This window comes from Mytilus trossulus, chromosome 8 (assembly GCF_036588685.1).
Source record: "Mytilus trossulus isolate FHL-02 chromosome 8, PNRI_Mtr1.1.1.hap1, whole genome shotgun sequence".
Classification (NCBI taxonomy): Eukaryota; Metazoa; Mollusca; class Bivalvia; order Mytilida; family Mytilidae; genus Mytilus; species Mytilus trossulus.
The window spans coordinates 35,219,288-35,238,183 of record NC_086380.1 but is presented as its reverse complement, the minus strand read 5'-3'; positions in this window follow the sequence as shown (position 1 = coordinate 35,238,183).

The window sequence follows — 18,896 nt, the reverse complement described above, 5'->3', positions numbered from 1 at the left end:
ACTGCTGAAATAATCTTTGGGATAATAGGTTTCGTACACAAATAAGTTAATAATTTTTTCAAATGTTAACATTCTTTCCTGAATCAATTTTTCTAAAACGATATTAACATGACCATATAAATAGTAAAAACCGAACAGGCTACTGTAACACATTCACCCCTAATTTTCGAACACTTTAGTTTCTGATCGATTTAAAAAGTAACAGGAATGTGGACAAATATGCGTGTATTTGTATACATTCATATTTTATATTACCTTTTAAAAGAAATTTGCTAATTCAGTGAAGTGACAATCCCTTCAAATATCTTCAAACCGGAACTTGAAGATATTTGTTAAGGCAATGAATAGATTATATTTTATTATAGGTCTGGAACACTTTAAATTAATTAGTATCTGATTCATGTCTGATAACATTGTAATGAAGCATTTGTCAATTAATTTTTAAATGCTTTCAAGGAAGACACTTAATGAATATGTGAATCCAATTTTAATTCATGACTACTAACTACCTGAGTTTTTGTCATTTTGTCATTTCGTGTAAAAAAAATCACAAGAAAGATACATTTTTTAGTGAATATATTGATTAAATCTAAATTCTTCCTTTAGACAGTCATGTATCACTTTCAAAAAATCTTCAATTACAAGAAGAAGCATATCTCAATTTTTTTTAAATCATTGTGTAAATATAAATATATATACATTCACCCCTAATTTACGAACACTTTAGTTTCTGATCGATTTAAAAAGTAACAGGAATGTGGACAAATATGCGTATATTTCAAATTATCTTCAAAAGGATCCATGATATTCAATTTTGAGTGAGAAAACTACCAGTCCTGTCTTTTAAACACATATACCCAATTGAACCATATAATTTGGTAAGACCAATTTTGTTTTAGTTCGGTTTTCTACTTATATACGTACTGTTTTGATAACCGTATTGTTTAATCTTTATTGCGAAAACAACTGCAAGAAATCTTCCCGTGATTCTTATGGACTGTGTATCATTACCACAAGATATATGTAAACTTGACCTGGTTCTTTGTTCATTGTCTAAGAAAAACAACATTTCTGTATGTACCAATAAAATAAAGTTATAATACACATTGTTATTGAAATTTAATGTTAAACTTTTTTCATTTAAAAAGTTCCATATTGATATTTGTGCAAAACCGTTTTTCAGGGAAAATACTTCTTTAGGGTCATCATCAATAATAAAAAATACCCAAGAAATATTTTATGGGACTTGATTTTATATTAATGTTAACACTGGTTTGCCCTTTATGCTGAATACTCTACATGGAGGAATATATAGAGATGCAAACAATGTACAAAATTGATCAACTCAATATACATTCATGCCCCCATTACTTTCTTCTTTTCTATAAGAACCAAGACGGGAATACGATTGTATATATCGAAGTGCTAATACTGAGGGAACCATTTGTAGTTCCCTTAATTTAACACACTCTTTATATTAGGTTATAACTTGATGTATTTATTTTTATCAACAATTGTATATTTGAAGTGTCAACATTCCTTGTCTGAATGAAGGGAGTGTTAAATTCAGAATCAAATTATTTTCTTAATTATGGATCACACATCAATGAAACAAACAAATGAATAAATAACAATGAGATGCTATATAATTTCCAATGTTACATTCTGTCATCAGATACTAGATAATCTGGATGTAAGCAACTGATAGTCACCATCCTGCCCCCACACAATTGAAAACAACACGTTTAATAATTGATAATAATTTCTTGCGTCCGAAGAGCTTTTCTGGATTTACCTTCATCGGGGACACTCAAAGCCAAACATTTGAAACCCGAGGATGTATAAGAACCGAAACCGTTTTAGCACAATCCATTCGGTACAAATGAAAAGTTATGAGATTCGTGACAAAATTTAATCAATTCAAAGGATAAAACCAGCGGCGTGGTTTATGTTGGCTTAAATAAACGATCAATAAATAAGACATACTCCAAAGCGACAATGACATAACTACAGGCATATGACTATTCGTGATATTGCGATATCAAACATGTTTGAGAGCGGGCAAAACATTTCTACACTTGTGACAGGTGTTTATTTACAAACTTGATCGCTACGTAGCAGAAAAATCTTAACAACACGCCCACGGTAATTAATGATGATAGTGCACTCGTAGTTTCTACTACAGTAGCTACTTTAAAGCCAATAGATATATTTACTAAAAAAAAATATTATTTCTTCATATCTTATGGAATACGTGTAAGGATGTTATCTTTATTTAAGTTCATTAAAATATTTTCAAAATATCATGTTTTTTTTTCGAAAACAAACATTTGAAATGAATTTATCAGCTACTACTATTTTTCCATTTTTTTAGGGATGGAAATACAAGGAATACAAGGAAGTGAACGAATCCATCCTATGTCACCCTATTGCGAACTCAGGAAATGATTTATATATTCACACAGCATATTTCTAAGTTTGGTGCTAATGTTGATTGAATATATCACCTTGAACTTGAATTATGATCAGGAATTTTTATACAAGATTTCATTCTTCATTTGTAATTTGCGATATCAACGAATATCACAAAACGTACAAAACGTTTAGATACAATCAGCGACATTCTGTGTTACAGTTGATAATGAACTACAACTAACTTTTATGGATCACCTTATTGCATTCATTAGTTTTATTGTGTGTTGCCTTTGCTACAATTTTGTGAATTGTATAACAAATAATTATTTTAACACTGCCTAGTTTATCTGCCATCTTAAGATAAAGTGGGCATTCTTATGTCTGTTTGCTTTTGTTTAATTTGTTTTCATTTGGTCAGGTAAGATGTTTGTATCTTTATTTGGTTCTTAATGTTTTATTCTATTTTGGTTTATGTATTTTATTCTTATTTTAATGTAACTAATATCGAGTTAAAACATGCATATACATAAAAAAATGAAACATCAATTTATAAACGCCATGCGTTGAATTCACTTTAATACCTTCATTGCCATCCGGCATCGTCGTAATCGCTCAAAAAGGAATATTTGAAAGCCGATCATGTACTACAACCGAAACAGTTGAACGGATATATATAGTCGTGACCATAAAAGAACAATAACAAAACCAGCCAAATTAATTTGTATTTCAATTTAGATAAGGCAGTTGAAACCTTATTAGAGCGTCGACAAATTTTAAAATAAATAACAACTTTGTTAATGAATAGGTGACAAATATGCGTAGTTCGCTAGAACTGTTTTTATTTATGCTGAGCTCTGTTGTTTTACGTGGGTTTTTTATTCTGAAGTTCACCACTTCGATGTTGATACTACATCTTCGTATATCTATATAATTGATATACGAAGATGAAGTATGAGTGCCAATAAGACAACTCTCCATCCAAGGAACAATTTATAAATGTAAACGATAATAGGTCAATGTATAGCCTACAACACGGAGCTGTGGCTCACACAAAACATCAAGCTATATAGGGCCCTAACAATTACTAGTGTAAAACCATGTTTTAAAGGTATGGCCCCTTTCCTGAAACAATACTATAAAATCACAACAAAGAAAGACAAACTATGAAAAATCATTTGGAAGGCGTAACTCAATAAGAAAAAAAATACGTATCATTTTTATGAATGTACTGTTTGCAAAAGTATGATTATTCTAAATTCTAAGGATTTCGTTACCTAAGCAGATAACCTCAGAAGTTTTTGACACAACTTTTTAGAATTTCGGGTCATATGCGATCTTCATCTTCTTTCGTGTTTTTTTAACTATTTTAACCTGAGCGTCACTGAAAAAGTCGTATGTAGACAAAACACGTGTGTGGCGTATTAAATTATAAGCCTGGTACCTATGATAACTATTAACATGTAATGTTTTATTGTACTATTTATTTGACGTGTATTTGTCTGTCCTTTAAGTTCTTCCATTTATTTGTACAGTAGTTCTGTCATGTAATGTTGTCATTTTAGTGTTATGTTTAACAATACCAGATTCAACCAATCATTTGTTCTTAAAATGTCCTGTACTTAGTCAGGAGAACGGCAATCGTTTTGTTATAGTTCGTTTCTGTGTGTGTTGCATTGTCGTTTGTTTTTTGTTGCACTTTAGTGTTTCTGCTGTTTCGTTATTTTCCTCTTATATTTGATTTCTTTCTCTCAGTTTTAGTTTGTAACCCGGATTTGCGTTTTCTCAATCGATTTATAAATTTCCAACAGCGTATACTACTGTTGCCTTTATTCATTTAATCTAAAATGCATGTATTGCACAATTACGACTCAACAAATCAAACCATATACAAACGAACGTATTGTAATGAGGGTAAAGAGACATGGGATTGCTGAAATTATCTTTGCGAATAATCGATGGCATAAAAAAAAATATTTCTTTAAAAAATACTTTCATGAATCATTTTTTTCTGGTACAATTTTTACATGCACAAAAATAGTAAAACTGAACACGCACGCTACTGTTACACAGCTTTTATTTGTATTCATTCATATTTTATTTCAATCCCTTTAAAAAGAAAATTATCTTTTAACCGGAACATAAAATAACCTTTGTTGAAATATTGCATAGGTTATATTTTAGTATCAGTATAGTTCTTTAAATAAGTATCTGCTTTATGACCGATTTACTGGTATCAAAGTATTTTTCTTTTTTTTTCAAATTCAGACAAGGAAGTAACTTTTATCGAATCTGTTATTTCAATTTAAATTCATAAAGGATAGTATTTGTCATTGTATGTAAAATTGCCTACACGGAAGTTACATTTTCCTTATCGTATAAGTTAATCTAATTGTATTCTTCAATAAAACAGTTCACATGTATCACTTTCAAATAATCCTCAATTTTACGAATAAAGTTATCTCATTTTTTAAACTCAAAAGAAGTGTTTTGAAATAATCTAAAATTACACGTATAAACATAAGATAACTTTTTTTCTATTCTTATATAATAATACATTATGTTTGAAATGTGACAAATTGTTATGTGCTGTACGGAATAATGTAATTATGTTATTATGGGTCATATCATTTGTGCAATGATTATTTATAAATATAAGAAGATGAGGGGAGACCAAAATAAAAACACAAACAAAATTAGCCAAATTCATCTTTTATCCATTTTAAATGCGTTGAAACCGTAGCTTAGCGGCGACAAATTATAGTTAAGATTAAAACATTGTTGACGAATACTTCAAAAGCTTAAAAACGCATATCTTGCATAATTGCGACTCGACATATCAGTCCACATACTTGTGAACTTATGCGCATAAGGGTAAAGAGACAGGCAATTTGCTGAAATAATCTTTGAGATAATCGACTGGATAAATAAAAGATACAAAGTCCTTCAAATTTTGAATAACTTTTTCTGGTACAGTATTTGCATGCCAATAAATAGTAAAATTGAAAACGCTAATGTAACACATTTACGGCTAATTTTCAACACTTCAGTTTTTGATCGATTTAAAAAGTTACAGGAATGTGGACAAATATGCCTGTATTTGTGTTCATTCATATTTTATTTTCCGTTTACAAGTAATTTTCTAATTTAGTTAAGTGACAACCCCTATAAAAAGAACATTATCTTCTAACCGGAACATAAAGGTATTTTGTTAAGATATTGCATAGGTTATATTTTATAATAGTTAGAGTACTTTAAATTTGTATCTGATTTATAACTGATAACATGGTATTAAAATATTTGTCATCTTGCTCTTCAATGCTGTCAAGGAAGTCATTTAGTTTAAAATATGTTAATTCAATTTAAATTCATGATGACTACCTGGTACATAAGTTTTTGTCTATTTGTGTAAAAGTGTTAACAAGGAAGATACATTTTCAGGGAATTTATTAATTGAATTTTATTTCTTCCATTCAACAATTTACATGTACCACTTTCAAATTATCTTCAATTACACGAATAGGCAGAGTCAATTTTTTTTTATTAAAAGCAAGCGTTTTCAAATAATCTCCAACTAAACGGAAAAACATTATACATTTTTCATTTTGTTTTTTTAGATTCTTATTGGTAATGAAATAGTACATATTAATTTATTTGATGTGAGTTTCTGATTGAAATATGACATGTTGTTATCATGGGCTGAATTGAATTATTTAATACATAATTATACTTACAAGTCGTTTTATCATTTTTGCAAAGATTATTTATAAAAGAAAGAAAGTGAGGGGAGATAGAATATAGCTCATGAACAACATTATACAGTAGGCTATATACATGATATACTTACACATTTATTACAGGAAAAAGATATACATACTTTTGGATCGAAGTGTTCTATGCGAAGGGAATGATTTGTTGTTCTTAAAGGCTTCAAAGAGGGACGAAAGATACCAGGGGGACAGCCAAACTCATAAATCGAAAATAAACTGACAACGCCTTGGCTAAAAATTAAAAGGACAAACAGACAAACAATAGTACACATGACACAGCATATAAAAATAAAGAATTAACAACACGAACACCAAAAACTACATGTAGGGGTGATCGCAGGTGCTCCGGAAGGGTAAGCAGATCCTTATTCACATGTGGCACCCGTCGTGTTGCTTATGAAATAACAAATCCGATAAATAGTCTAATTCAGTAGGTCACATTTTTGAAAGGTAAGGGGATTGTAGTTACGACGTTAAGAAAGACGCTTGTTTTTTTAATAGTTTACTGTATAATAGATTAGTCATGGACGTTATGATTGGATCAGAAATAATTATGTTTTCTTGTATGTAAATATGTCTGACCATACGTCATACCACATATTGAAGTGCAAAATACAACATCATAATCTAAAACATTTGACGTCAATAGGTTTTAAAAAAGTAATTGATGCTTGACGTCAGGATGTTATTTAAAAACGTCAGTAGTACATTTGAAGATCTGCGTTATAAAAGTTTAACATAACATTGGCGGTAGCGGTCATACAGTTCCGAAGGGAATAAATAACAATTGACAAAACAAGGATAAATATTGAATAAAACACCTTTCATTGTAGAGTATTGATTGATTCACTGTTGCAATATTCCTTTACATGATATGGGGACGAAGTCCCCTATTACAGTAAAAAAAATCAATAAAAAAAAATTAAATCGGGAAAATTTCCAGAATTTTTCATTGTACTACATTTCAATTTCAAATTTGCTTTGTTGCGTTTTTAAATTTCCGGATCTGCGCATAAATCTACTTCCGTTTCCGCTCTTGTTTACATGAGACTTTGAATAAAATGTATATCCATCGGTCTAAAGAAAGGAACTCAATAATAATTCATTTCTAAAAATTGTTTGTTATGAAAAAGACTTTACATTGAATATGATGTCATAACTCTAATAACGTCACAACTAAATCCCTAACAACAGAAACAGATACGGAAACGTTTCCGGTATTTCTGTTTCTCTTTTTAACATGTTTGAATTAAAACAAATCCATACAGGTTTCGACCCCATTCACAGGCAATGCCTGCCTCATATTAATGTCTAAAAGATTTATTTTATTGTTTAGGGTACCTATTTTTTTTTAAAGTAATGTCTCGATCTATTATTAAACAAGAGTACTGTTACACCAGTATTTGTATGTAATATACACGAATATTGACACCGCTATTATCAATTTTTGATATAATTCAATGTTATATTGTCATTAAAACAAAGAAATAAATTTGAACAATTTATACATTTCTTTCTTTCCATAACAGTTAGTGAACGTATCAATTTACTTATTGTGGAAATCCCCATACTTGATGTGCAATGATCTGTATCCATGTAATGCGTATAACAGGTTGGTTGTGAGATTTTTTATATATTGATATACAAAACATTATATAAAGTAAGTAAATATTTAAGTGATCATATTATTATGACAGAATTTTCAAAGGTTCAAAAACATTTAAAGAATTGTTATTTCATTTATTAATGTGTCTATTTTTTTATTTACTGTCTTTTATTTTTAATATAAATTGCTTATTAGTTTATCCCTAACCATGCATTCAACAGTTGAAATCCTTGTTTTTTTTATTGAAGGTAGATAGTTTTGTACTACTAATGACACCACACCTCCTTTTTCTGTAAATACCACATTGAAAAACGAATAAAGCAAATAATGTACATTTGTACGTGCACTTTAGTTTATCACTATAATACACAGAAAATGACAAGGAGTCAATGTAGATCATTGACAATAAACAATGACAAACTATTCCACCGTCTACATAGTCATGTTGAAAATTAAATTTCATTGACTATACACAATTTTGTCAGAAAGACCAACGTTTGAAATCATTTATATACACATACACAGTTATGTCATTTAACAATCATTTTTCATGCCCCACCTACGATAGTAGAGGGGCATTATGTTCTCTGGTCTGTGCCTCCGTTCGTCTGTTCGTCCGTTTGTCCGTCCTGCTTCAGGTTAAAGCTTTTGGTCAAGGTAGTTTTTGATGAGGTTGAAGTCCAATCAACTTGAAACTTAGTACACATGTTTCCTATGATATGATATTTCTAATTTTAAATACAAATTAAACTTTTGACCTCAATGTCAAGGTCCACTGAACATAGAGAATGAAAGTGCGAGTTTCAGGTTAAAGTTTTTGATGAAGTTGAAGTCCAATCAACTTGAAACTTAGTACAAATGTTCCCTATGATATGATCTTTCTAATATTAATGGTTTATTATATCATGTTTATTTTTTATCCATTTTCACGGTCCATTGAACATGGAAAATGATAGTGCGAGTGGGGGCATCTGTGTACTTTGGACACATTCTTGTTTTTTTTTTTTAAATAAGAAGAAAACATCTGTATACCCACATCCACTTAAATGTTTGTCTATCTAGTGAGTTAAGCCTTTTTCAACCGATTTTTATAGGGGAGGGTTGGGATTCCGCTGACATGTTTTACCCCACCTCATTATGTATGTATGTACCTGTCTCAAGTCAGGAGCCTGTAAATCAGGTGTTGTCGTTTGTTTATGTGTTTTTCATTCATTTATTTGTACGAAAATAAGGCCCTTTGTTTTCTTGTTTGAATTTTTTTTACCTTGTCATTTCAGGGCCTTTTATAGCTGACTATGCGGTGTGAGCTGTGTTCATTGTTGAAGGTTGTACCGTGACATATAGTTGTTAATTTCTGTGTAATTGTGGTCTCTTGTGGAGATTGACAACCATACCAAATCTTCTGTTTTTCTACCTAAAGTCCCTAATTACAATATATCACCGGATACTATCAGATGTTTTATACCAGGAACCCGATGTTCAGTGATTGTCGATTGTTGATGTGGTTCATATATGTTTCTCGGTTCTTTGTTTTACAGTCTACGCCGTTTGTTTTCATGTTTAAATAGTTTAACACTAGTCATTATGGGTCCCTTTATAGCTTGCACCATTGCCTTTCGGCGTGAGCAGAGTCCCCGCGGTGAAGATCAAACTTTCACATAAAGGATGGAGAGTTTCTAACTAGCACTCGTATAACATTTTTGTTTTGAAATTTTAATAACAAAATGACACTGGTGTTTCAATTGATATAACAATGTTTAAGAGATTAATTACTTTTTTCTAGTTTGACTGTAGTTTTTAAAACCAGTCAGCAGCTATGACTATACACATACTGTCCTTGATCGTATTCAGTATAGAAATTTCAACAGGTATGTAAACAATAGTTTAAAGAGATATTTATTTAGTCCTTCAGATCGGTGAAAAAAAGTTCTGGGTTTGATGAATAGAACCAATTTGACATGGAATTACCTCTTGGTGTTTCCAACAATACCATCTATATGTATGAACCTATACTTGAAAGAGGTAGGGCCAATTTGCCGGGATTTTTTTTCATTTGATAAGATAGTTAAACTAGGTTTTAAATAGCCCATTAGATGCTTATCATAGTATATGAAATTACGTCACATCATCTATTTTCATGCTTTGAACAGGTATCTTACAAAAACAAGACCAAGACTATTGATGTTTTTATATTGATTTAATTTTATCATTGACATCCTTTATGCAAGGTACCATACCATATAAGGTTACCAAGGCGCCAAATAATATCGAATAAGTTCAAATCGGGTTTTTCTCATTCTGAATATATGTATATCTGTATATGTCCTGGTCTTTTCTTATCAACATCAGTTGGTCATAGATCACCCTGTGTTACTGAAATATGTTAGATTGCCTTTTCTGGCATTTTAACAATTCGGACATTCGTTGAACAGATGCAGCAGCTTCTTGATCTTTTACTTACAATCACGATTTGTATAGTAATTGATTTTTTCGGTTGTGTTGTTTTATTATCTGATGACTTAGGTACCGGTGTAGAGACGGTGGTAAAAATTTCAGGATACTACTACACAATTTGTGAAATAAGGACAAAATTGCTGTTGAATGCATTTGTTTCATATAATATCATGTTCAAAAATGTTTCGAGAAAGTGTTTATGTTGTTTTGGAACTCGTATACAATGGCCTTATTTAAAGTTATGTGTATATTACACCTGCATCATTTGGGGTTCATTGCTTTAAAATCAATCATCGTGTTATTGGTTATGTATATGTTCCGGACCATATGAGTATTTGGACCATACGCGTATGGTCATGACCATATGCGTATACTCATATGGTCCAACCATACGCGTATGGTCCGACCGTACGCGTATGGTCGGACCATATGAGTATAATACTCGTTTGGTTATTAACGGGCCGGACCATATGAGTATTTGGACCATATAGGTATAAATATTTTTTTCAAATTACATTATAAACGTTTCAATAATACAAAAACTTTATCTAAAAAAACAGTGATGGTTTAAAACATGACAATTTTTGTAATTTTATAATAAAAAAAATACGTAAAATTTAATATTGATGCCATAGTTAGTTTTCATAGCTAGTTACATTCCTGCATTTAGGTTTGGATGACATTCACTTCCACACGGTATCATAGCTTTTTTGCATTTGCAAGAAATTTGTGCACGATCTTTTTCATTTACACATTTTGTTAGCGAGTGAAAAACAAGCCTTTTTTGCAGCTGCGTTCAGTGATACCGAGGTCTTTGGCAATTCTGATGTCTACGGTGTTTTTAAGAAGCTCTAGATCTCAAATATCGTAAAATGACTGCAATACACCATCTTCACAACACAACTTAAATAAATTAATAGTATGCTACTTTCCAGTGACTTCTTATGTAACAGTTCATTAAGAAATTTTTGGAATTTAATTTTTAAGTCGACATATTGCCATTACTCGTAATAACAAATCGGTAATGACCATCGGTATAAAATGTGTTTACTTTAAATTTGACAATTAAGTAAAATTAAGTAACTATGTGAAACTTTTTATTATTATTTAGCTTTATCTTTTTATTATAATATAATGATAAAATTACCTTTATGATAGCGTATTTTGAATGAACGGTCATAACATATGAAGAGTTTAGAAGTATGAAAAGTAAACTGTAACACAGTGTTAATTACCCCGACCATACGCGTATGGTCCGACCATACGCGTATGGTCGGACCATATGAGTATATACCCATATGGTCATGACCATACGCGTATGGTCCAAATACTCATATGGTCCGGAACATATACATGTTGTAGGTACCTACATCAGTTTTGCGGCAGTTGCTCCTAAAAAAATGTAATAAATATAATCTGATACATTCCCCATTTCCATTCTCAATTTTAAACACATGAATTGAAAGTAAGTCAAGAGTATTAACTGTCATAGTAATGCACACAATAAGCGATACATAATGTTTTTCTTTAATACATGTAAAATGATATACTAGTAAATTATTTAGTCAAAATGAATCAAAATGACTCTATGAATAAAGCAAACATCCGAAAAAAATGATAGAAATATTTAAATTTAATATACAACACCAAAAAGCAATTATTTTGAGCGAGATTACAAGTCTTTCTTAAAACCATGAATCATTATTTATTATGTGTTCTACTGATGGGGCCACGGCGATGCTTATCCATATCTAGAATACTAAAATTACGAGGTCCAATTTGTCAGCCGTCATCACGAAATAACGACGAATCAAAGAATTCAACTTCATATATAACTAATATATTACAACGGTGTATATTAAAAATTACACCACTCCAGGTCCTTTTGTTTTCCACGTAATTAATATTGCCAATAATTAAGAAGTTCCGGGTCGAGTCCGATACCTGTTACAGTTACCTATTACCTTATCTGTACGTTCCGCATCTGATAGGCGCACCACTAACCGGTGTATTCAGGATTAATATGCTATATACGCGGGTCATAATCACAGGGTTGACACTACTTAATTGTCAAATTGTTACCTATTGTAGTATTTTAATCAGTAAGACTTTCTAAGATAACAATACGAATACTAAAAATCTGGACTAAAAATAAGGCGTATAGGTAGTTTTCAGTTTGTTAGCGGGCATGACGTAAAACAGCGAATCAAAGAATTCAACTTTATTCATAACTAATATAGGACAATGCTGTTGATAAAAAAAATACTCCATTCCAGGACCTTTTGTTTTCCAAATAATTAATATTACCAATAATTGATAAGTTCCAGTTCGACGAGTTCAAACAAAGATTTAAAAGCAGAGAAAACTGTGTATCTTATAATCGGCATGACTTTATCAGATGACAATACTTATACTAAAATAAGGCTTGCGCATAGTTATATACTTTAATTCAGTCACGGACCCGCAATATCACGGGTGTGTTCTAGTATTACTAATTAAGGAGCTATATCGGAACAATTTAGCGATGTTACAATTTGTTCTTTAAATAGTAGATTTTTATGTAATAAGGACACACAAAACCTATTTCATTTTTGAGGGAAAAAGTAGTATGAATTACAACAGTCATAAAAAAAAATTGTTTTTGTTTGAAATGTCTTACTGGGGGAAATTCCCTGTTTTTCCCACCTAAAAACCACCCGAAATCCCGCATATTGAACTTGATCCTTTTGGAAGGTTAAATTTTTATTTTTTGTTTTAATTGTAAATTTTATTTTTTGGTACTTTTCGAAATTAGTCCTTCTGTAAAAAAAATTCCCGGCAATTTTTTTTTTAAAACGGCGGCCATGAAATATCAATTACAAAATATATCACTTATATAAGGTAAAATTTGGCACGGCAGTAGAGGTGGTTTATCAGACAAAAATGAGCTATAAATCATTGAACATTTACAATGTAAATCGTATTGCACATTGCACACAAAGGTATCATCATTTACATGAGCAAATACATTGTGGTTGACAGATATGAAACAATTATCTTGGAAGATGAAAATACGCGAGGACAATGATGTTATGTTCGGTATTATAACACATTTATTTTTCTAAAAGAAAATACAAAGTATTACATAATCGATTCTATAAATGCCATGCGTGTTTTTGATTAAAATTCAGCAACTAAAATAAAGAATGATTTGTCTTTAATAATTATTTGAATTATTGTGTTACAGCCATTGTTTATCAAATGAATGACTTAAAATATGAATGAGAGATAACCATAAAATATGTTGAAACATTATTTTCAGTTATGAAAGGTGACAAACACGTATACATGCAATGCATATACAATCACTTGTCTGATGTATAAGATAATCACGTAATACAGTAACCTTATGCATTTTCAAAACACAGTCTTCCACATTCAGATCTGTACCATCCAAACATGCTGTTTCTTCTGATGTTTAATTTGATATTGGTGTACCTAATGTTAAAAGGTGTATATGTCAATTGTTTATTTAAAAAGGCGGCTTTCTTCATTTATTAGTTTATTAAAATACAGTTCACTCTCGTTGTCTCGAACTCGGTTGACTCGAAATTTCGGATAAGTCAAAGTTTTCACCTCGTCCCGAACTTTGTTCCATATTAATGTATGTAATTCGACTCCTGTTGAGTCGAAATTGGATGAGTCGAAATTTCGGTTGAGTCTCGAAAAATACAAATATGTCAAAACATGACCTCCGGCATGTAAATAGATTGAAGAGTTAATCTGGAAATACATGTGTTATTGAATTTCCAGTCACTGATCACTGTTCACATGCTATTTAAAAGAATGTTTATCTAAGAATATCTTTTATAGAATTCGTATAAATGATTAGTGATACATTGTTAATATTCATGAAAAAGTATTCAACATGTTTACAAAACAATTAATTGTGATTCACACTAATGAGCTTGGGTGTGTATAAAGTAAGGATTATGACTTCCGTTGATGGTCACCTAAAAATTACTCAGCAGCGTCTTTTATCTTGTATTTTCTTTTGAAAAGAAAGAAGGAGATAAAACAAAATGAAGAGAAATTTAAATTTTCTAAAATCTCTTGTATCCGAGATTAAACAATTTTGTCAACTATAAACGACCAGTATGAAAAAGTTACTTTGGGTTTCAAAGTTTCTGAAGGAATTATAGATTTAAAGTTACTTCATTTTGAATAAAAGATATTTTCTTAATTTTTACTCTTTAAGACATGTATTGAATATTTTCCACTGGATTTTTCAATTATCTTTCTACTTCAGGTAACACCAGGTTCAAATTGTTTAAGTTTAAAATATAAAAATGTAAAGGCATATTGTATAACAAATATTTTTCTTTAGTTCGGTTCTAAATATGTAAGGATGCCGGAATTTCTCGATACATTGAAGACCTGTTCGTGACCTTCTGCTGTTGTTTTTTCTATGGTTGGGTTGTTGTCTCTTTGACACATTCCCCATTTCCATTCTCTATTTTATGACATATTTGCCACAGGACAGTTTATACTTAGATAAAATAAAAATAAAACCCGTTAACGGATTAAAATCATTCAGATATTATTTTTTTCTACTCAGAATTTTCGATTACTAGTATTCCGATCTATAGCTGAAGTCCCCGGGTTCGTCCAGTTTTCCTGATTTAATGAATAAAGAAGTTATGTGCAGTTTTTATGGTGTTATTTTTGTCAATTTGGTCATGGCCTTGTCAGTATTTACTCTTCTTATCGTATGTATCCTCCCAGCCTCAACGATTGGTGTCGTTTTACTTTATTCCATTTAAACTTGAAGGGATTGTAGTATTTTGTTTAGTTTTGATTTTGATAAGAATGCTTGACAAAACCTTTAAACAGACTTATTTTAAGAAGGAATATAGTTACGATATTGTTGTCAGGTCATTACAGATTGCATATTTTGGCTTTAACATTGATTCACGTATAGGGTTTTTGCATCGGAATTAAACACAAACCAGTTGTCGGCATGACCCGGGTTATGTTTTTCTCATATATGTCATGATAGTATGATACTTAACCCCTCACAGGAGGGATTGTGTCTGATATTCATATGATGAAGACATAATCTTTTATCAGTGTAATTGAGGTCTGGAGCAGTCATGTCAGTTACTGTTAGTCAGTGTTAGTAGTCTGTTGTTATTTATGTTTTATTGTCCATTTGTTTATTTTCTTTTGATTCATATTCTGACATCGGACTCGGACTCGGACTCAGACTATTAAACTGAGTTTAACTGTGCGTATTGTTGCGCGTTTGTTTTTTTCTACATTGATAAGTGTTATATGGGGAAGGTTTGAGATTTCAATAAACAATGTTTAACCCCGCCGTAATTTTGCGCCTGTAACAAGTCAGGAGCCTCTAGCCTTTGTTAGTCTTTTTTTTATAATTTTAGTTTCTTGTGTAAAATTCGGATTTTAGTATGACATCCATTTTCACTGAACTAGTTTATATTTTTGTTTAGGGGTCAACTGAAGGACTCCTCGTAGTGCGGGAGTTTCTCGCTACATTGAAAATCCATAGGTGACCTTCGGCTGTTGTCTGCTCTATGGTTGGGTTGTTGTTTCGTTGATCCATTTTAATTAATTTCACACAAAATTGGAGGTTTAAAACTAAAACTAAAAATATTTTAATCGATATCCCGTCATATTTCATCATCGAGTACGCCACAACATTGTATCTGAACAATACTTTTAATCATCATATCCCCACTTGGGCAATAGGTGCCTTTTCGTAGTTTGATGTCAATTTTTTTTTATTGAAAACCTTCATCAATCTATCATGGAAAGTACAAGGACAATGTATATCAAACTTGACAATTACCAGTCCTAGTGTGTCAAAATTCTGTCGGCCATCCACATTAACTGATCGCTATACAACAGATCGGTTGACTAAAATGCATATATATGTTAATGTAAGTAATTATATCCCCGCTTTAAAAAAGGGGGGGGGGGGGTATACTGATTTACCTCTGTCTGTCATTCCGTCAGTCAGTCCGTCTGTCCCATGAATATTTTTCGTCGCATTTTTCTCAGGAACTACAATACAAGTCAAAGTCAGCTATACCGTGTGATGCGTTTTCAGATTGATCACTTGACAACTTCCTGTTAACCGAACACTTGTATGATTTTACATATGATAGCCAAGTTGAAAATTTTCGTCACATTTTTCTCAGGAACTACAATACAAGGACTTATGAAATTTGGTTTTAGGATTTATATAGGTCAGCTATACCTTGTGATGCGTTTTCTGATTCATCACTCGAAAGTTCCTGTTTACCGAATACTTGCATATTTTTACACTATTAATATAATCCACTTGCGGCGGGGGTATCATCAGTGAGCAGTAGGTCGCAGTTTCACTTGTTATTTTTAAGTTAAAATTAAAATTGAATAACTCAGATAATTGTGTGATGATTTGTGAAATGTACTTGATACTATTAGATTTTTAATCGACAGTCGATTATCAATCCCAGGTTTGTGAATGGAAAAAAACTCTATCACAGAACATAAATCGCTGCCTTAAAATAAATAAAAAATTAGACAATAATAATTTAAGAACACCTGTATTAGATTACTAAGATAGATAACAATCAATAAGGTTATTATTAAGACTCTTATGATCAAAACACTCTCACAGACAAAATTGACCATAGAGGAATATTCATATGTCATTTTTATTCATATAGCTTTTAACATGTTTAGGTCTTATACATCCCCTGCTTTCTAATTTTGATTACAAGCGTTCCTAATGAAGTTGATTTTGAATTTTCGTTGTTCCAAACATCCTTCGGGTGTATATATGAAAATTCATATCAGAAACGGACCATTGGACCCAGACAGCTGTTGTTTAAAAAACATAGTAAAAATATTTAACTATGTAAAATAAAGTATGAAAAACATTTTTAGGAAGTCAAAAGACAGATTTTGGAAATGATAAAAGCTCAATGATTTGAAAGTCAGTACTAAATAATTATATATGTTGCTAGATACGAAAATTGTACCTTACTTGTAATTTAAAATTAGTTAAAAGCACACGATACCGTTTTCATAACATGATGAAATTTCGATGACAATTTGCTTTTAGGTTTACCGGATTAAATAAAATATGTAATTGAAATATACCTACATGTGCTACTTTTTTTAGTAGAACGAGATCAAAATTTTAAATCTTTGCTTAAAATTCAGATTTGTGGACGTATTTTTCCTTTCGACTAGAATACATGTCTTTTTTGTCTTAAAAGGTAAACGCAATGTTTTCTTTTTGGTTAAATTCTTTGTAATATCTGCTTTGCATAAGTATCCTATACATTTATGTATTTTGTTTTTGGAAATAACAGCATTATCAAATGTTCGTGATCCTAGAAGAAAAAAATCCTTTTAAAAAAATGGTATTTTGACAATTTTATAGAATTTCGGACACATAATCTCCATGCATTATTAAACCAAATGTCATTTGAAAAAGGGTCCATTAACTCGATCGTTTATGTTAAATCATTATGAGTGATAAAAATCAGTCGAGCGAATTTAATTGCGATATATCACATTTTGACAGCGCTATAATAACATTTTACGTTAGCAATGTTATTAACTCTCTGGTAACTGTATCATCATGATCATATGCCCTAATGCGATTTTGTACAGTTGATATACGTAAAAGGTAGTTATTGTTTGCTTATACCAAACAACAATACATCAATATTAACAGATTACTTTGCCTGTGTTAACTACTTTAATTTATAGTTTTTTATTGTGTTTTTCTAAGCATTGCCTTATTTGTTTTACATTTATAAGTACGTCTTATATAAACTTTTTTCCCATTAAACGAATTACCTGTTTTTCATCATTGCCGTTGAATATGCCTCAAATTCGCTTCTATGCTATTTATAAATCCCACGGTACTATGATAGTCTCTACTTAAAATTAATTTTAAACATGTTTATGGATTACAGCTTACGGGTAAAAACATTCTGTGTAATTTAACAAATATATTATATTATTGAGGGGTATTTTCGACAAACACCAGTCTTGGAACCATATTTCCGTTGCCTAGCGGCTCGGGAAATTTAACCGTCAATTGACAAAAACTGTACGCGAATACCCCTCTATAACATGATATGTGTGTTGAAAATGTAAGCCCAAATAATCTTAATATTAATATTTCAGCTTTAGTTTATAGTATTTTGAATACGGGGATGACCATCAAATAATATGAATTCAAATTTGTCTGCTAAAGAGTCAAAATTATTGTTATCAAATTATAGAAGTTGTTCTTGTGTTTATTCGTACATTTTCTTTATACTATCAGGTTTATCGTGCAGTATTACCGAGTTTGAATGTGACAATGGAAACTGTATTGGAAAAGAATTAAGATGTGACCTTAGTTTTGATTGCTTTGTCGATCCAGAACCCGCAGACAGATCAGACGAAAATTGTAAGTAAAAATAATTGATGAAGCAAGTACTGCTTACCCACTCATTCAAAAGATAGTTTGATGGGTTCTTTTGGTTACTTTTCTAAAGAACACATATTTAAGTAAAGTCCTATTTTTCTTCTTTTAGAGTTTTTATAGTCATATCCAATGTATTGATTTACGTCAATTACACTTTTATATTCATTACTTTGTT